Source organism: Accipiter gentilis, chromosome 21 (assembly GCF_929443795.1).
Source record: "Accipiter gentilis chromosome 21, bAccGen1.1, whole genome shotgun sequence".
Classification (NCBI taxonomy): Eukaryota; Metazoa; Chordata; class Aves; order Accipitriformes; family Accipitridae; genus Astur; species Astur gentilis.
In genome coordinates, this window is record NC_064900.1 from 6,480,072 (window position 1) to 6,499,697 (window position 19,626).

At 42.6% G+C, this 19,626-nt stretch overlaps 1 protein-coding gene across 3 annotated transcripts in view; it reads left to right on the forward strand.

Moving 5' to 3' along the window:
• ZBTB20 (zinc finger and BTB domain containing 20) overlaps positions 1-19,626 on the forward strand; it is a 458,636-nt gene that overhangs the window by 421,543 nt on the left and 17,467 nt on the right. For all 3 annotated transcript variants that reach the window (XM_049824981.1, XM_049824982.1, XM_049824983.1), the window contains 2 exons: positions 3,254-3,350; positions 10,765-10,952. The gene's annotated coding sequence lies outside the window, so the exon portion shown is untranslated. The remainder of the gene's footprint in view (positions 1-3,253; positions 3,351-10,764; positions 10,953-19,626) is intronic.

Below are 19,626 nucleotides of genomic sequence, written 5' to 3' on the forward strand. Positions count from 1 at the left end.
AGCCAGGGGGAGAGATAGAAATGTCCTGCAGGGAACCAACCTAGAAAAAGCAAATTTCAGGACCAAGCACCAGCAGGAAATTGATGTTTGTAATATTTAAGTCATCTGTAAAGGAAATATTGTCATGGTGTGTTGTATAAAGAGCAGAGTTAGGCCAATGCTTGCTTATGTGTGTTTTAAGTAATATGATACGACAGACCACATCAGATCTATGGTGCTGATTAATGAACAACTCTGGAAAGGTAGCTAACAAGAGATGAAAGGGTCAAGACACAAATTTCAGGAGGGAGGAGAAGGAGGATCAGTGCCCCAGAATATGGAGTTACGGTCCAGGAGCCCATTAATCATCAGCATTATTATGTAAAGTACCACATTTTCTCCTGACTTTATGCCCACTGCAACTCCACTGAAGCCAGTATAGAATTGACCTAAAGTGTGCATCTTAAATCACAGTCTGTAGTACATCACTGCTATCATAAAAAGGACCTTCCTTAATAAAAACAGTAATACTATTAATGTTTCTTACACCCTCTAAATTACCAGATAAAGCTTGGGAAGAGCAAGGTGGAATAAAAGCGAGCATATATAAAATGCCCAAGTTACCATCATTAGTGGAAATATTTAAGTAATAAGAGTCTGCATTTCTGGAATGCATTCATGCAGAAAATTTATCCTCCAAAATCTTAATTAAGCACACAGTACCTCATGGAGCAGAAATGTAATGCTTTCCTTTTCTGGGTAGAGAAGCCCAGGTAGAGAGGGGAGAGGTTACTTAACCCAATGTCACACATCCCATTCCCCTGCTGTCCTGCTTGTCTCTCTTTTTGCCCAATCTTCTCATGGTCAAAAATCTTTTTCCTCTAATTTTTCCCAAGCTAGATTAAAACTTTTTGAAAAATTCAGGGTGTTTCCTTCTCCGTTGCACTCCCTGAGTCTTCTGAAGTTCCATCAGCTTCGTTGATTTTATGTACTTAAAATGTACCTATCAAATGCTGATGGTCTCAGTGCTTTATGCTCATCACACTGGAGGAGGAGATATATCTTCCCAGGCCATAGCAGAAACGATGGAAAAAAAATAAAGATATTTTAAGTGTTGCCTTTCACAGAGATTTTAGTGCCCAGATTTTGTAGAAGACTTTGAACAGCCCATCTCTAACAACTTGTCTGCCTGACCCTTGATGTGAAGCCAGATTGAGTGCTAGGCAGTGCTGTAAGAGAGAGCCACTTGGATTGGGATCCCAGAGATTGGAAGAGCAATAATGACACAAAAAGAGAGGTGACAAAATATGCAGGATTAGTACATGCAGTTCTTAGGCTTCTCTTGTGTGAAATTAGGAGTGAAGTGAGCAGGAGTTCTGCCGAAGTAAAGACTAAAGACCTGATCCTGTGATTTTTCTGCTTCTAGTACAAGTTAAAAATGCATGTTAACTGAAGTACTGGGTAGTCTTTAAGGCACATGGGATTTATGCCTTAAAAAAGGTGAGCAATAGCCAGATAAAAGACAGACTGATGTGTGCAAAGTGGATATAAGAAGCAAGGTCAGCATTATCAGAACGGGGCCGGGGCGGGGGGGGAGCATATATGGAAGTGGGAAGGGGAGCTTGAAAGTAAGCAATACTGAATGTTAGCAAGGGCTTAAATCTGCAGAATCCTTGGGCATTATGGCACTTTTGAAATTCAACCCTTGGTAGTGGTCAAAGGTGTCACTGTTTTATGTAATTCCTTTGAGCTAACCTGATGCTGGCATAAGGTTCCTCTCCCAGGCTCTGGTGAAACTCAGAGGTTCAGGCTAAGTTGAGGATTTTTTTTGTGTGTGTTTAAATTTGCTCAATTTGCAATTCAAAGCAGACTCCAAGAGGGGAGAACCTACAAAAACTGGAATCAAAAGAAAATGTTTGCTTGAGCCCCTGTGAACTGTAGCTGCCAGATTTCATATAGCCTGTTGAAATCAGTATGTAGCATATAACCCCGTCACCAATAAACGTCATCATTACAAAATGTATAAATTGAACATAAAACTGAATGTATATTTTGTGAAGTACATTATTACAGTGTCATCTAAAATCCTTCATTGTGTCTGCTGGTGCTCATTCCGGTGTTCCTGCTGCACGAACAGTGGGGTTTTTTTATTGTGTTGCATTTACAGACATAAATTCCAACTTGCACAGTGACATTAACTACCTGTGAAATAACAATTACATCTCTTATCATTTTTTGTTCACCTTCTTGATTTCTTTGATAAAGCAAATATTTGCTTTTCTTGTCTGATCAGAGTAGGCAAAATCATTTATTCATGGAAATAGCACCATTGGCTTCACTGTGGGTAGGACTGAATATGCTGATGTCCCAGGAGTTCTTTGCATAAGTGAAGTGAGCAGGATTTAATTCTGTCCCTGGATGTTAACTTCAGACATACTTCCAACATCCACAATGAGCCACCCAAAGATCATAAGAAGCTAGCAAAGGAGGAGTTCTGTTAGTCTGAGAGGGATTCAAGTCCCCCCAAAATGTAAATACTCCCAAAAACTTAGGCCTGGGTGGTGAAATCACCCTCTAATAAATACTGGAGCTGAGGTTTTTCTTTGGATCCCTTTCTGCGTTAGTCCATTGAGTCCAACTCCCTCTTTAACTCGGGAGATTTCAGACATAAAACTGCTGCTGAGCTCAATCTTTCCCGAAAGGCTGACAGTAAGTTATTTCACTGGTCTCACCACAGTAGACCTGGTGGCTGATGGGAGATCAGTGGGGTTTCTGCTTTGATAGGAGCCATCATTTTTGTGATGTAAAGACAGCAAAAGAAGCGAAGGAGGATTTTTCCTTCCTTTTCCTGCCTTTCAGTCCTGAGGAAGTGTTTGTTGCTGCTTTGAACAGGACTAGCCTTGTTGTTCTGATGAGATGCACTTGAGTGCCAAGTTTGTGCTAGCTCTCCATCACTGCTCCGTGCTCATGCCATTAGAGTGAGCAACTTCTCAGAATGAATCCTACTGATAGCGCTTTGCTGGCTAATCCTCCCTCTCCTCCTCACTTCACCAGAATAGGTTGCATGGGCAGACTGGGGTAGCCAGGGACTGACTCTGTTGTTGTTTGCAGCTGGGGCTGGAGGGATTGAAGCGGGAAGAATTCGGCCCTACCAGGCTGCAGCCAGCTGTACTGACAGCGGAGAATGCCAGTTAGCGTTGCAGCAAGTTTTCTTGCTCTCAGTAAATAATTATTATTTCCCCCTGACCTTTCCTTTTGGTTCTTTCTGGTACAGACACAGCCTCTCTCTGTTCCCTGCCCCAATGAACGTCTGCACTAGGTCCAAGGCTTGGAGTAATTTACCTGAAGAGTGATACCATTTGGAAACCACTGTAAGTATATTTTATCTCTTATAAAAGACTTCTTGTTTCAGCAAAAAAAGACATCTTTAAAAAACAAAAACAAACTGCAGCACCTGTGAGCATTACTGATGAGGGTAAGTTAAGTTTTGCTTTTGAAATTTGCAAGGAAATATGTGGGCAAAAAATATGTCAATAAAAAACTGTTAAATATTTAAGTCTTAGCCTCACAGCATAGTTCAGCAATGGCTGGTTTGATCCGCTTGTATCTTTTAGTTTGGCAGGTTCTCCCTGCTTGCTGCTCTAGTTCGTGCTGTTCTAGTTAGTTCATCCATGTTTGTCTTCAGAGTGTTTATCTTCTTTTTTATTCTTACTACTTTTTAATGAGACACCTTTCCTCTCGTTGGTGTTTCATGCAATACAGATTGAATTTACTGCAGCTCCTTAAAGGTTTACACTGTTCTTTCCGGGCCTTGAGTCATTTTTGATTTAAGGCCATTACAATTTGGTAGATTTGGCTGGATTACATAGGTAAAGTTGCCTGAGAGAATTTTGACTTAATGTTATGGTTTTATTATGCTCTGAAACTACCAGTTGTCTGTTATTTGCACTTTTTTTCCCCATAGATCTCATAGTTTTGATTTCTTATAATCAGTTCTCGGTGCTTGCCAGTATTGTCACGGTGTTGCCGTAGCCGAGATGCTCTGAGGTTGTAAGTCAGGCAAGTTTTGTAGTCAGGGCCTAACTTCCATGAGACTTGTGGTTTAGGTGGAAAAAATGGACAAATTTGGGGGCATATAAACCCCGCTTCAGGCCTGAAACACACCCAGCAAATTTCAATCTTAGTTTAACTTAATCTCCGAGTTTAATTTAATTATGTTAATCAGTCTCCTGTAAGGGATTTTGGAGTTTATTTTACTTTTCTGTGTTGATTAAATTTTCCAGGCTTTTATTGCACTAGAACATTGGGCCTCTCTTGTCAGTTCTCCGTGCCTCCCATTCTTGCTCTGCAGTGTTCTACTGGGATTTCTCTTCCGTATTACATTTTATGGTGATGTTTTCAGGAGTTTGTGTTTTCCACTGTATGACACAAACTTGCAATCAGAGATTTTAAACAAACTGCCAGTCATGTAGCTGTAACAGCATGAAGATCAATGTGGCTGCAAAATCATCAGAGAAGCTGTGTGAATATTCAGGCAGTCAGCCTGTGCAGGACTTTTAACTACTGAAGCAACACTTCTGGCAGGAAAACTGGGATGGCTCAGGTGGTTTAAAGCGAGCTTGTCTCAGGAAGCTTCACCCTCAGCTCTGGCGTTCAGTGTGCCCTAAATTTTGAGGTGAGGTCTCTGGGCAGATTTCAGTGCTTTTCGCTGTTCTTTCGGGCTTTTTTTTTAATATATATATATTCAATGATCGTACTCTTCTCTCTCTCTCTCTCTTTCACTTTGTCAGTTTCTAAATATGTATTGTCAATGTCATGTCTGGAAGAGACACAACACTGGCAGTGATAAGCACTGATATCAGGAGCTGTGTTAGTTGCACACAGGCAGAGGAAGAATGTGCAGCAGAACACTCAGGAAGAATATCGCTTAAAATCAAATGCAAACTATTTTCACACTCTTACATTTTTAGGATCTGAAAAGCCAGGGTTTTTTTTTTTTAATTACATACAGTCTCTGTGAATTACTAGGGTTACAGACAAAACTGTACACCGGTGAGTTAAGTGCAGTGCTTGGGCACTACAGGCATCTCTGACCTGAGGGCACTTACTAGAAGGTGATGCCGTATCTGTGGGGAGGAGAAATAATGCCTGGAACATGGGTGGGCAGACTCAGCCAGCAGCAGCAGTTGTAACAACATCAGCAACCCTGTGGCGTGTTCCCTCCGTGCTGTTTAGTATGCAATGAACAAAGGTCTGGTTGGTGACCCAGCCCTCCCTGTATTCAGAGGCTGAAAACTGCCTCATTATTGTTCATTATGTAGTATTATTCTCATACAGTCACATTATCATAGCTTCCCCTGAGAGCCAGGATGCTAGTGTAGGTTCTGCGCAGCTACGCTGGTTCCTATACCTGAGCTAATTTGTTCATTGCTAACCTGGTGTCTCTGCAGGACGGAGAGCTGTTCCCTGTGTAAGGGAAGGTTCAAGCGTTAGTTATAGCTGCTGTGTGAGAAGTACAAGAACATAGATTGCCTATTTTTGACAGAGGCCTGGTTTGCTGGTCCTGCTGTGAGAACATGTTAACTCGTCGAGGGGAAATTCATTCCAAACTCAAGTAATGGTTGCAAGGGAGGTACGTGCAAAGAAATCATGTGTGGAGAGCAAGTGGAGGGTTGGGGGAGAGAAGGCTGTATGCAAGAGTGGCAGCAAGAAGGGGGAAGTGTAGCAGGGGTTTTAAAGGCTTTCCAAAGCTCAGAGGTAGTAATTAGCTTCTAGATGGCTTTGAGGTTAGGACATCCAAAATACTATCCATTCTGCCTTCAAATTAAACACAAAGGAGCCAATTCTGTTTTGCAACCAGTGCCCAGATCATTGCAGTTGCTGCAGCATTGTGAGTTGTCCACCATCTGAGACCTTGTTTTATGGTGGTGTAGTGTTAAGGTACGTGGAAAGGGGGGGATGTCTCACTGCCATGAAGATACCAACAGAAAACAGAAATAAAAAGATGGCAGTGATTGTATGTCTTGCTTTACACATGAGCTGGAAAGTGCTGATACGCACAGTTCAGTTCAGGGATGACAGTGGATGCATTTACCCTGATATTAGGTACTGGAGAGCGTACAATCAAGAAAGAAGAGAATATATTTTAAGTGATGTAAATGAACATAGTAAAAAATAACACAATAAATATAAGGGAATGCTGGAAGTGAATACCAACAAAAGTAAAGTACCTGGACATAGGATAGAAAATTTAAAGAGATGGAGTAGGTAAGATGTTTAGAAATGGACAGGATAAATCTGTTATAAATCAGTAGCAAATATGAATTCTGCAGTGACCCTCAAGACTCAGATTAGCTTAGAAAGGTCAGTGTCTTTTCTGTCCCCGACTTCCAGGAGTCTGTGCATCAGGTCCATATACAGAAGTGCCATCTCTTTGCTATATTGTCCTTCTGCTGTCCTTCACAAGAAGCAAGATGATGATGGCCCTCTGATAATTTTGAGTGCAGCGTTTGGAAGGACTTGTAATGCACTACAGGTGTGTGTGGAGAAGGAGCTCAGAGATAATTGGAGATCAGACTGGAGTCCCTTGCTCCGACGGCAGGTTCCCAAGTCTTTTGCCAGTAAGTTGGAATTTCTATTGCCCTTACTAACAAGTAAATAGCAAACTTACTGTTTCCAGGATTAGTCTGTAGAGAAGCACATAATCACATGAACTGAAGTAGCAAGGTAGACTGACCCTTACTACTGAAATAATCACACAGGACTGCCAGTCAATGAAGTTCAGGGATGGTACATAAATAAGTATAATTTGGGAAGGTTCTACAAACAATATTTATTACTTATTTCATTCTCACTCCTACCTTTGTGCTTTCAGGGTTTCTGACATAGCTATGACAAGTCATACTCTTCCACAGTTAGTATGCCATTTTACCATGGAGATACATTAGAGAGCTTGCTGATGGAAGTGTTCATAGAAGTGTGCAATCAGGAAAAAAAATTAGGTTGGAAGGGTCCTCTGGAGGTCTCTAGTCCAATTCCCTGCTCAGAGCAGGGCTGACTTGCAAGTTGGATTAGGTTACTCAGGGCCTTGTTCAATTAAGTTTTGAAAATCTCCAAGGATGGAGGTACCACAACACCGATCCAGCGCTTAAATACTCTCTCTGTGAAGACTATAACAATAAGATAGCAATAGAAGTAGACTATGTAAGTATATATTTAATTAGAATATATAGGTGAAGATCATAGCAATAGGAGCTTTCTGTATGGGTGATAAGGTAGGAAAAAGGACAGCAATATACTTACAGCAATAGCAGGATTTTTCTGGCTTTGCCCGTTGTCCTTTGCTGGCAACAGCAGTCGGACATTGCAGACTGGAGAAGAACCTTCTTTGGGTTTCTTCATAGGTAGTTTTGATCACAGTGTCCCCAGCATTTTTCTTTTCTGAAAAGTTTTCTTTAAATCTTTAGCTGACTTGGCTGTTTCCCTTACTCAGCCTTCCTCATGTGGAAGCCTGCATTCCTTTCAGGTGATACTGAGATGCAGGGCATGTCGAAACAGTGTGAGAGAAACGAACTGCTGTGGAGAGGTATCGCCTCTAGTGCCAGTCAGTACCATTGCTTCTCTTCCCATCCTAGTGAGCGTAAGTCACCAAGCTGCGGGATTCTGATGTGGAAAAGCGATGACACAAGCATCTTGATAACAGTGTCAGCCTTAAGAGCAAAGTAGAAAATGAACAGGTTTGGAAAGGAAGAAGCAAGGGTGCTGTACACAGCCTCACTGGTGCCACTACCTGTTGCTGAAGTATTTTTTAACCTATCCTTCTAATGAGTTTTGAAGGCCTGGGAGGCACATGTGGGATCAGCCACACGATGAAGCATCAGACAGTGCTTGGTCTAACAACACAACTGTGGCTGTGCCAGCGGCTGACAAGTAGTGCTTACCCAGACTGAGCCCCTACCCTGCAAATAACAACAGCATCCTGCCCAGGGGAGGCAGCTCTGCATGTGGAAAGAGCTGGAGTCAGGGGTTGTATTCCAAGCGTGTAACTTGGGTTAACTCTGAGCTGAAAACAGACCTTAAATACGGCGGTTCAGCTTGCGTGCACAAGGGACTTCATTACCCCGTGCATCCAGAGTCTAACCCTATATACGTCCTTTGCTGTCTGGACAAAAAGCCATGCTATCTGAAAGCTTCTTGGGTAGCAATGCTGTAAAAACCCACTGCTTTACACACAGATTCCCCGCAGCCCCCAGTGCGTGCTGGCTGCACATGGGAGAGTCATGGGATCTGGAAATAAGGTGTGTGAAGGTGTGCCAGAGTTCATACACCAAGAATTGATGCAGACTGTTACAAACAAAATGTATGCAGTCCGTATACTTTAAAATATATGTGCCCAGTGTCTCAGGCATCCTCATCCACATAGCAAGAGATGGATCCTTGTGGCAGAACAGGGAACAGGCAGAAGGATGCCCAAGCTCGGAGTGACGAGATGCTCTGATTACTCCTCAGGAAGAAAATACGCTTTTTAAATGGTTTGATTTTCCTTCCATTTAAAATGGAGTATATCAGTTCAGCCCTTTGCTGTACCTCTACAACTTTAAGTAAGGTCCATTTAGTCATCTCCTATTGATTTAGATCAGATTAGACTTTAGCCCGGTATATTTTTGAGCATATTGATTGTATATGTGGAGGATACAGCAGCAGTACCATCTGCCTGTCCCGTGGCATGGGGATTTTTAACTCCGGTAATCCAAAACACATCAGAGCTGCCAGCAGCTGCGGGGTTATCAGCGTGACCCTCCGTTGGCAGCGGTTCACCTGCAGAGCTCAGCTCCCCTGCAGCACCCCCCGAAACCCCGTTCCTCTGGGACCGAGCGCCTTTTTTTGCGTTTTCACCAGCCCCAGGGCATCCCCTCAGCGCCGGGCAGCCCAAGGCAGATGCCAGTGGCCTCTCGGGCCCAGCACCTCCTGTGGAGGGCCTTTGCGGGGGGAGGGAGTTGTGTTGTTTCTTTTTTGGCCCGTTTAACTTATTTTTTTTATTATAGTGAGAATTTACGTTCCCTCCTCTCCCGGAGCTTTCACTTCCCGGCCGAGGAGGTACCTCGGCGGGGCGGGGCGAGCGGGCAGAGGCCGCTGCCCGGGATGGGTGTGTGTGTGGGCGGCCGGGCCGGGCCGGGCCGAGCCGGACCCGGGCGGCTGCTGCCCCCCGACGGCGGCCGCCGGGAAATGGCGGCGGGTCCCGGCCCTGCCCCCGGCCGGGCGTGCCGCCCTTATATAATGCCTTTATGTAAGCGGCCGGGGCCAGGGGCTCTGCTCTCCCCTGCGAGGTGGCCGGCCCGCTCTGCTCCTCCTTGTCGTCGTCCCCCCCACACACAGAGCCCCGCAGGAATGGGGCTTTTCTTCCTGTACAGATCGAGTTGTTTAAAAACTGAGAGGCCGGTCCAGTCCTCAAAAGTCACGTTTTGGCCTGTCAGCCGTGTGCCGTCCTAGGTGGGATGTGGGAGAGCAGGGCGTGTGGGGTGAAGGGGCTCCCGCCTTGGCCCTTCAGGAGGACAGTCCGACCCTGTGGAGAGGAGCTTTGAGAGCAGACAGGGAGCCGGCACCACGCGCGTGGGGCCTGGGTGGACGCGGGGCAGGGGCGGCCTTGGCTCCAGCGGCACCTCCGTGCTCTGGGACGACGCTTGCTGGGGCCAGACTCTGCCCTGAAACCACAGTCGCCCTGCGGCCCAAGCTGCGGCCTCAAGAAGGGGCCGCTCCCAGGGTGACCCGCCACTGCTCGCGCCTCAGGTGCCAGCAGGAGATAACGGCGTTTTATTTGGACAGCTTCGGCCTCCCCGGCTCCCGCTGCTCTCTCGCAAGCGTGGTCGTGGCCTCCCTCAGCGTGCAGCGGGAGCTGCTGGATGTTTACCTCGGGCGCCGTGGCCGCGTGCTGGGTCAGGGCAGCGGTGTCCCCGGCTGGAGGCTGCCGCCTGAGCTGGCTGGGCCGCTGCCTGCCTGGGAGAGCAGGGGAGGGAGCGTCTTCATCTGTAAAATGGAGGGGAAGCAGTGAGGTGTGGGTGCTTGCCTCCCCATACAGAGTGCTCACTGTGTGATTCGAAGCCCATCACTTCTCTTCATGCCTTAGTTTCTCCATCTGTGAAATGAAGGTGGTGATTACTTGCTTAATGTTCCTCTGAGGCTTAATTCCTTGTGTTTACAAAACGCTCGGAGGTCCTGGATGGAGGGAGGCATTGAGAGCTCACATGCACTGTGCTTATAGCCTGTTGTTTCAGGCTCCAAATCTTCGTGCTTTACTTAGATGACCTCTGCATCTCAAAATTACTTCAGTGCTTTTCCCTACAAAACGAGTCTCTGCGCTGATTCGCTTTGAACTGGAAACTTGCATATTTGTTTGCATTTCAGACAGTTCTATTACATTTCTGTATAACTCCATTCAGAATGCTACAGCCTTGGTTAATATTTGTCAAATGGAGCTCTGACTGTCTAAACCACTGGGACGAGTTTCATTTTATATGTCATCAGTAGGGGCAGAATGAGGAGCTTCGTGCTTGGCCTATTTGCTGTAACACAGTCTCAGGGCCATTGCATCAGAGTCAAAACAAGGAGCAGCTTGTTTCCAAACAAGAAGCATGGAGGAAAGTCTTCTCTGCCTCCTTCCCTGTAAGGGAAAAGAGAGGAGAGAGGGGGGATGGTGGGGGCGAAGAAAGTTATCTTTAACAGATTCTAAAAATGCCTTTTCCCAAATATGCAGTCAGTCCCTTCAAAGGTCTCTTTGTTTATTTTCAGGAAGAAGCCCAAGACAGCTGAAAACCAGAAGGCGTCTGAGGAGAATGAGATTACTCAGACGGGTGCATGCAGCGCCAAGCCGGGCCTTCCCTGCCTGAACCTTGAAGCTGTTCCGTCTCTGAGCCCGGCCCTCATCCACTCACCACATTCACCAACAAACCTGCACGCACACACAGGGTCATCTGATTGTGAGTACACCAACACGCTGCTGGGTTGCACCGGGGTTCTTGAAAACACGCTGCCTACTGCAGACCAGGTTTTCCAGTTGGATGCTCTTTCCATAATGGCACGAGCAGGACTGCCTCAGGGCTTACCTTTTTCCTTCTTTGGGAATTACCACTGAAACAGAGTGTTTTGTATTAAGGTCGTGATAATGCAATCAGCCAGAGGAAGCTGAGAGCTTGTTGTTGGGTCAGGTTGCTGCTTCTTACGAATTAAAAAGGGAAGACCCCTCAAGCGTGTCTCTTTCAGACTAGAGCTATAGTTATTCCTCTCCAGGTAGTCACATGCTTGTCGTTACCCAAGCATATCTACTGATGGGGGATTTTCAGCCTGTGCTGTATTGCAGTCAGAGAAAACAAGTGTCTGGCTCTGACACCCAGGATTGTAAAGGATTTCCACAAAGAAAGGGGGGAGTGTTTTGTGAAGAGGATCAGTCTGAGAAAGTCTGCAAAATCTTTGTAGACCTGTGTGGTTGTACCAGTTTAAGGCCCTTGTTTTGAGTGCATTCACTTTCAGATTACTCAGCATGGGTTAATAGGCCTTTTAAAAATGTTCTTTTCCATTTTGTCAAAGAATAAAAAAATAAGGAAGGGAATGATTAAAACTGGATTTTGGAAAGTCAGAAGTTTCCCTGTCAGCTCTTCAAAACATTGTCATTTCACAGTGGTCCCTGCCTGGAAGTCTCTTGGGCAAGAATGTGCAGGGTTATGTGAACCTTGTCATTCACTAGTTTTAGAATATATAGTTTACCTCTTCTGCGGTGGTTTTAGGATGTTGTAAAATTTACAAGGGGGGGGAAAAGGAGAAAGAAAGATGATGACACCGGGTTTCAAGAGCTCAGAAACCAACCAGACTTTGCAGAGGCCTATAAAAAAAAAAAAAATCAGGGCATGACAATAAAAAATCAGATTAAAAAGTATGTATATCCTTTTCTTTTTTTAATTTAAAAATTCTGCCTCAGGGCCAAGCTTGGAAGCAGCCGGGTTATAGGGATCATCACTATCAAAATCACTTTAGCTGCAATTCATTCCTGTTGGCTTCTGACTTTATTCATTATGAGCTTCTTCTAGAGATCTTGATTTTAATAGAGCTGGTAAACATTGGGGAGACTTTCCTAAATCTCACCTGGTGATTTGGGGAGAAGAAAGAGATATGAAACAATTGAGCAGCAGGCAGCATGCAATTTAGTATATACAAGAATTCTCTTCAAATTGGAGATGCCAGGCTCTTTGTTAAAACTGGGGTACAGTTTTGTCTTGTAATGTTTTCTGAAAACAAAAAGCTTGTGAAAAGATGCAAAAAATGAGCAGAACAACAAGAAAAAATAATCCTTATTTTCAAACAAAGAATCCATTTATCCCATTCACAAAGATGAAAGAGTTCATCAGTAAATGGGATTTGAAACCTCACACTGATGTTTTTTGACAGTACAAATGGAAACCCATGAAAGCAACCTTAGGACAGAGGCCAGCAGGAATTGTAGGGAACTTGGAGAATGAGCTCCTGCTTTTGCTTTCTGAGGTGGCCAAGTTCAGGGGTGAGGAATATTGGCAGAGGGCAGTAGGGGGAGGTGGAGCCTGGAGCTCTTCATGCTCTACCTGTTTTGTGGACAAGCAGAGTCTTTTAGACCCCAAAGTTTTTAATGTCCCCAACTCACCTTCCATTCCTTCTAAATTCACAATACCAATATGAATTAACTGCAAACCCAGGTTAGATGCTCCTTTCACACTGAAGTTGGGTTTTTTTTTTTTCAGGAAAGAACTTTAATAATAATTTCAGCATTAATATTGTCGCGTTTCAGGAACTGTTGAAATTTAGTTCCCAAAATAAAGTTAGAGTCCTGCAAAAATTGAAGAAATGGCAAGACGTCATGTGGTGTTGATCTCTTTTAGTTGATTCCATGTGCTTTGAAACCAATGGAAAAACTCCCATTATTTATGATGGGCTATAACCTTTATCAGGCTGTATTTGTTCATGGCAGCATGCATGTAATTAGTGTTTGGCACGCCCTTGCAAAATAGCAATGCCAGTTTCTCATACGAACTAAAAACGAGTCATAATGAATATTTACTGCATGTTTACTGTAGCTATCTCCTGTGTTATGTAGTAATTTTTTTCCAATATTGCCTCTATCCTTAGTGCTGGAATTCATTCATTGACCCAAGAGATTAATACTTGTGGCCCCCAATATTAAAAAATGGGCTTCCCTGTCATTACAAACTCCTTCTCCTTACCTCTCACCTCCCCTGCCTTTGGACTGATTCTTTCCCCTCACCCTAGAATCACTCCCTTTGTCCTTCTCTTACCCTCCTCTCAGAGCTACATTGCCACATCTTTTTTCCTCTCAACTTTTGGACCTGTGGTGATCCTTTACTTCTTTGGGCCAGCAGCACTTCCTGTCTTCTCTACCTGCTAGACACTACAGCATTGCTTCTCATCCCTTGCCCAGACCACCATACTGCCTCTACCCCCACAGCTGGGCAGATAATATTTCATTTTCAAAGGGCATTCTTCATTCTGGTGGGGAGTTTTCTAGTGGATGGTAAATAATTTAAAAATACTTAAAAACTAGGATTAGACAGGAAGTTTGAGAGGAATTTTCATTGCAAATATCAGAAATGCCCAGAAAGAGTCAGTGTGGTAGGGCATATCAATTCTTGGAAAAATGCACTGATGTACAGATGGTTCCATAAGCCCTCATTCATGTATCTGGAAAAAATACTTGGATTTTATGGGCCACCTATTCAAATCAGCTTGAAATCTTCACTGACCATTTTACATGCACAGTCACTAGTGCTTGGCAGAAAACACCACCACATATTTATTATGAGAAATATTAAGAAGCTAATCTACTTTTAAAAATCAGGGTGCTTTTGGAATGATTCTGATCAAAATACTTTTTTCCAAGCATAGGAAATAAAAACACTATGATAGCCATCTTCTCCTCAGCTGTAAAAGGCAGAGGTGAAGAAAGCCTAAGCAATAGTCTGAATGCCAGTCTTAACTGAAACGAGTACTTCGAGGAAGAATGTGGGTGAAGTCATATGTGATGTACAACTTAATTTAGGGCTTAATTCTATACAGTAATGCATTGTACATGCTGTTTCTGGTGCCACTTATTCCCAATGAAATTGCATTACTTCTGACCCTTGTATGACTGGGTCTTAGATTTCTGGATTTGAAGATTATGATATATTTCTAGTGCAGGTGAATCCTTGAAGCAAAATCCAGAACCTAGGATGCATCGTGTCCAGTTCCCATGTCTTTCAGTCTTGGGAAATGCTAGATCACGCAATGCAATTGGAGAAAAAAGTTAGAGGAAGAGGTGCTTCCTAAGATAACTGTTTTCATGTAGGGCTTGACAGATAAAAAGCACCACTTTGAATTAGTTTGGCATTAAGTCATAGAGTGAGCTGATAGAGCTCCAAATGAGTTATACCTCTAGCTACTCAGCTGTCACAAACAGATGTAGCTGCTTACCCAGAAGAAAGGTGTTTGTGCAAAAAGCTACAAGGACAAGCATGGAGGCACAGGTTCTGGAAAGATAAAAAGCAGCAAAGGAAAGCGTATTAGATTGGTGCTATTTGCAGTTTTCCACATACTTTCTTGCTTACGGATAGAGAATGCATAAAGTTGGTAGGGTCCTAGTTTGAACTGCCTCAGGTAAAGCTTGTAAAGATTTTGCTGAGAGGGAAGGAAGTCATTAGGACTTGGCTATATGTAAACTGATTTGGTCTGTATAGGCCACTTACTTCAGGAACCCTTCAGAAAGCATCTATACCTATATATGTTTTGCAAGTGCCAAGAGATAAGATAATTTTGGCAGAAACTTTCATGAGTTCTCAGAGATACAATCAGACAAAAACTTCATTCATGCTCTGATGTATGCATCTTAACAGATGTGTCCAAACTCAAAGGAATCCCACAGGAACAGTGCAACCGAATCTCTTTGTCTCTATTGATAGTTAAAAGAGTTATTCTTAGACATTGGATGGTCCATCTGTGAAGGAATTTGTTCCAGACGAGGGAGAAGCGACATCTTTGCAAAGAGTTTCCATGGGACTGAGAGGCAGGTTGGACAATCATTGGAAAAACTGCTGAAGCAATTTTTATGATTTTAGAGAACACAGAATTCTTGTGGAGACCTGAGATTCTGGTAGGGAATTAAAGTTGAGAAGGGAAGTAGGGCACGTATAATTTTTGAAAAATCCATGAAACAATCATTGGCAAGATGTTAAGATGCGGGAGGACTTTCTAAAGTTATGTTTTAGCAAGGGACCAGGGAGTTTTTTACGCAGTAAATAGAATGCACCTTATAAACACTGTTGGTGATGGACCACATCTGAACCCTTTGTCCATACGTGCTCAAGTGACATGGCTGACTTGGTCCAATTCCAGCTTTTTTTAGCTTTGATAGGATGGGAACTTTGAGGCAGTCTGTTTTCTTTCTCCTAAGTTCTGATTTTTGTATCTTAATAGCCTTCCAGCATAATGGGGAAGGACAAAGAGGGAACATCACAAGGTTCCTGAACTTCACAGAGCATTTAGAGTGGATATGGAAACTGGGTTTTCATTTTCTTGAGCGGCTAGAGGAATGCAGCATTCCTTTCCCATGGAATCAACAAATTTGATTTGCCTGGGGCTAATCGAGAGGCTAGGTGGATCTGAAGGTGGTTTGGCCTCATCTTTATGTTTTAGGGTTTCCTGTGTTTCTCTTTGAGGTTCTGTGGCAGTAAGAGAACAGTTACATGCCCTTATGGTCTTCATGCTGCCTCTGGAAATTTGTGGCTATGATTCCCTAGGACCTGTTGTGGAGCTTTCAAATGATCTCCACTCTCAGAGGGGTCGAGGGGGAACCTGATTCTACCAGCTTCCTTGTTTTCAGAGGCAGGCAGTATGTCTATAGTAATTTCATCTGTATTTTTGCTAATCTATGTATGGCATGTGTTAGCTAATGCTGAATATTTTTAGGTTGGTTTTGGTGACCTAAGAAATTATGTATATTTAGATATCTATTTTAGATTATATAATAATAATGACACAGGCCTTTTCTGTAGCAAGCTAAACTGAAAGCAAGGACATCGATAGTTCTCAAATACTGATGTCACAACATTTAATTATACTTTCATCTTGCAGAACATTTGAAATCTTGTTTAGTTAATGCTTCTCTTTTTAAGTCATCAGTGGTTTCTGTATCCTGCAGGTTTATATTTCTTTTTGTAAGATTATCAAAGAAATATCATCCAGGAATGACTTGTGTTTTCATAGAAGCAGATACATGTTCCTTGAATTGTGTAGAGACAGAAGTAAGTACAAGTACAGGTGTGCAAAAACTATAAGCTGAGCTCACCCTGCCTTTGCTGAAAAAGCCGTCACAATGTACTAAAGAATTGATGGTGTGAAATGTTGTACTACTGATAGGAACTGGTCTCTACATTCCTCATCAGTACACTAAGTGAGTTTTGTCAGGTTGGTCTCTCGGGCTTTTCTTCTCATGAGAAATGACTAATGGCATATGGTACTTCAGTTATGAAGGCAGTGAGTATGTTTTCAGAAGCAACTGTGTGACTTTGGAGCCTAAGTTTCACTGATGCATAAATCACATTTATAACACATGCATGCTTTTGAAAATTTGTCTAATTATCCTAAATATTGATTCTCTTATTTGATGACCCTGTGATACTGGCTTGATGCTAGGTTGTCAATTCTTGTGGTATTCAGTGCTTTTCTTACTGCTCTCCTTTTCGAGAGCTCTCAGTGATAACATGCATAATTTCAGCTTTGGTTTAAAACAGCTGTGCAAGTTTCTAGCTTTCATGATTTCAAGGGAGAAATTCAAGACATGTCCCCTGTCCCCAGTGTATCTGTTCTCTCTTAAGTACCAGGGAAAGGGATAAAAGGTCTTAACTGCTCTTTACAATTCCATAGCTTCCATTCTTAAGTTTTTGTGGTGACCGAGTTGATAATACTGTGATACTTCTGTTTGTAAGTCATGGCGCAGCCACTGAGACATACTGTAACTGTCCGGTAAGATATCTGCAGTCTGTTTCTGAGTTTACCTGTTCCTGTTTTCAGAGTCTGCCCGCCATAGATTTTTATTACCATTCTTTAAGTTGTGAGTCTTCTAGTAAATCCTTCCTTTATATATTGGATGAGTGTTTCAACTGCTTCACTCCTGAAATGAGTGACTGATGAACACTATACAGCTATCTATCAGTGTTCAATGTATTAAGATGTTCTAGTACTCTTTTGTTGTTTGGGATTTTTTTGTTTGGTTTTGTACGTGTTTTCTTTTTTAATAACAGCCTCCAGAACAGTGTTTCCCTTTTCTCCCCCCTGAGCTACCTTACCTTCTTCCATCATCCTTCATTCTGAAAATTAAAGCAATAATATCAGTTCCACTGCAGAGTTTCTGTAACCTCTTTGATTCCTTTACTGCTTTCATAGATCAGTAGTCTAGCTAAACCACTGAGTCTACTACTTGCCTACTTAATCTATCAATCCACATAATCTACAGCACTTCTTAGGTACCGGTCATTGCCCTGTAAACTTTCTCTGTCTGATGTGTTTAAATAATGTTTTATTACAGTATTTGTCTTTATGTCTTTAGTGGTTTTTTTTCTTTAAATTTCCTCTTCACCTTACCTACTTTGTTTTACATCTAGCCTGCTACAGTTTATGCTCAGTTCTATTAGTGTCACTTGGGCATGATTTCCATGTTTGGAAGGATACTTTTTCAGCTTTAATGAACTCTCATACCTTGTTATTCAACCAGTGTAGCATTTTCTACTTCCTTATTTTTTTGTTGTTGTCCTTGGATATGCTTATGGACTCTAGTAGAGTATTATTAAGGCCACCTCCCTGCTGATCTTATGGATTTTAATTCCTTATCTTTTCCTTTCAGACTCACTCTGACTAACTTCCTCTTCTTTTTTTCCTTTTAATAGTTGTTCCTCCTGAAATTGCACATACCGAAACTGCCACTTTATATGATCTGCTTGAAGGATGTCAAATATAATCATGCCAATCATTGTTATTTCATGTCTTAATCACGCATGCTACTGCTGTCATCTCCTCTGTCCTAATCGAGTGAGAAGACTAAACCAAATGTACCATTTCCCTAATATGGTCTGCAGAGGGAAACTTCATGTAGCAGAGTCAAACATAAAAGATTTTCTAATGTTTAACAGGTGACTCTTACTTGAGGGCAACTAAAGCAGCTACATCTACATCTCCTTTTGTCCTGCTGTGTGTTGTTAAAACCCTGCGTAACTCAATGCTTACATCTTTCTTGGTTAGTCCTTCGTGTGCTATAGGGAGACACCTTCCATGCTTGGAGAAATATTGACTGGTGCATTAGTTGCCTGGTTTGTTGCAACTACGCAACTCCAGAGTTACAGATGTAAAAATAGACTTGGTCACCTTCTGTTCATCTGTGTAGCGTTGGAGCTTTTTGCTCTTTTCATCTAAGCTTCCATAGTTGCTTTCTTCTCTTTTTTCTTGTTTACTTATGGTAGAGTAGCCATGTAATCTTTCTGCTGTGATCCCACTCAATAACTTTAGAACAAGGTAGGGCCAGAGCAGTATTTGAATGAGAGAAAACCAAAACAATTCTTGTATTGTTCTCTGCTGAACAAAGAGAGCTCTTTCATTCAAAACGTTTTTGAATTGAAGCCTTAACGGTACTGGGAGAGAACCTGAAACATAAAACCAAGGTACTGTTTAATACCACCTACTAATGTTTATAAAGTGCGCTAGTGGATGTTGTGGGGGCAAATCATTGTATTTCCACAAGAAATGTGGTGTTTGATCTACTCTGTAGATGAAAGTTGGTTGTAAGCTGTCGAGTGCCACTAACCTCCTTTCATTTGCATCAGGGTTTTTGCCTTGCAGTCTGGTCCATGGCGGACCACAGGGACGCGTTCTGGCTGGCACTGTGTATTTGGGTTCCCAAGGACACCAATTATTATTGTTTCTAGAGGGAATGCCATTGTGCCATCTTTTCATTTATGTTTTCTGTGACTTGTTTTCATTGTCCATGGAGTCATTTACAAGGCTAAAATAACATGAGATCTAGTCTTATGTATCTACCACTCAGGAACTGGAATACAAAGGGAACTGAGGATCTCTAGTTAATCTGTCAGCACAAATAGCTCCTTGAGGCATTAACTGCGGCTATGAAAAAAAGGATAAACAAATCCTAGAACCCCTACTCATCCCAGCTTTGTTGTGTTAAACACTGAAAGGATCTCTCCCCGGCTGGGATGCGCAATATATACTCTGTATCAATCTGTGACATGTGGTGAAATGCTTCTTCTTGAAAGCCCACAAGAGAGAAGTAGTATAAATTAAGAGTAATCTCACAACAGCTATTTTTGAGTTCTTAACCAGTGAAAATGTAAGTGTAGCAATATTGTGCATCTATTAAAAATCTTGAAAGGCTCTTTATAACTAGATGATAGGAGTGATAACGTGTAATTTATTGATGTTACACAGATAGAGAAAAAACCACAAAGTAGTAATTTTTGTGTGAAAAGGGGTAGGATAGGGGAAATAAAAACAGAGCAAGGGACTTCTCCCCACAGCTTCATGCCTGTGTGGGCAACCATGTCAACTTTAACAAAAATACCTTGTGCTTTG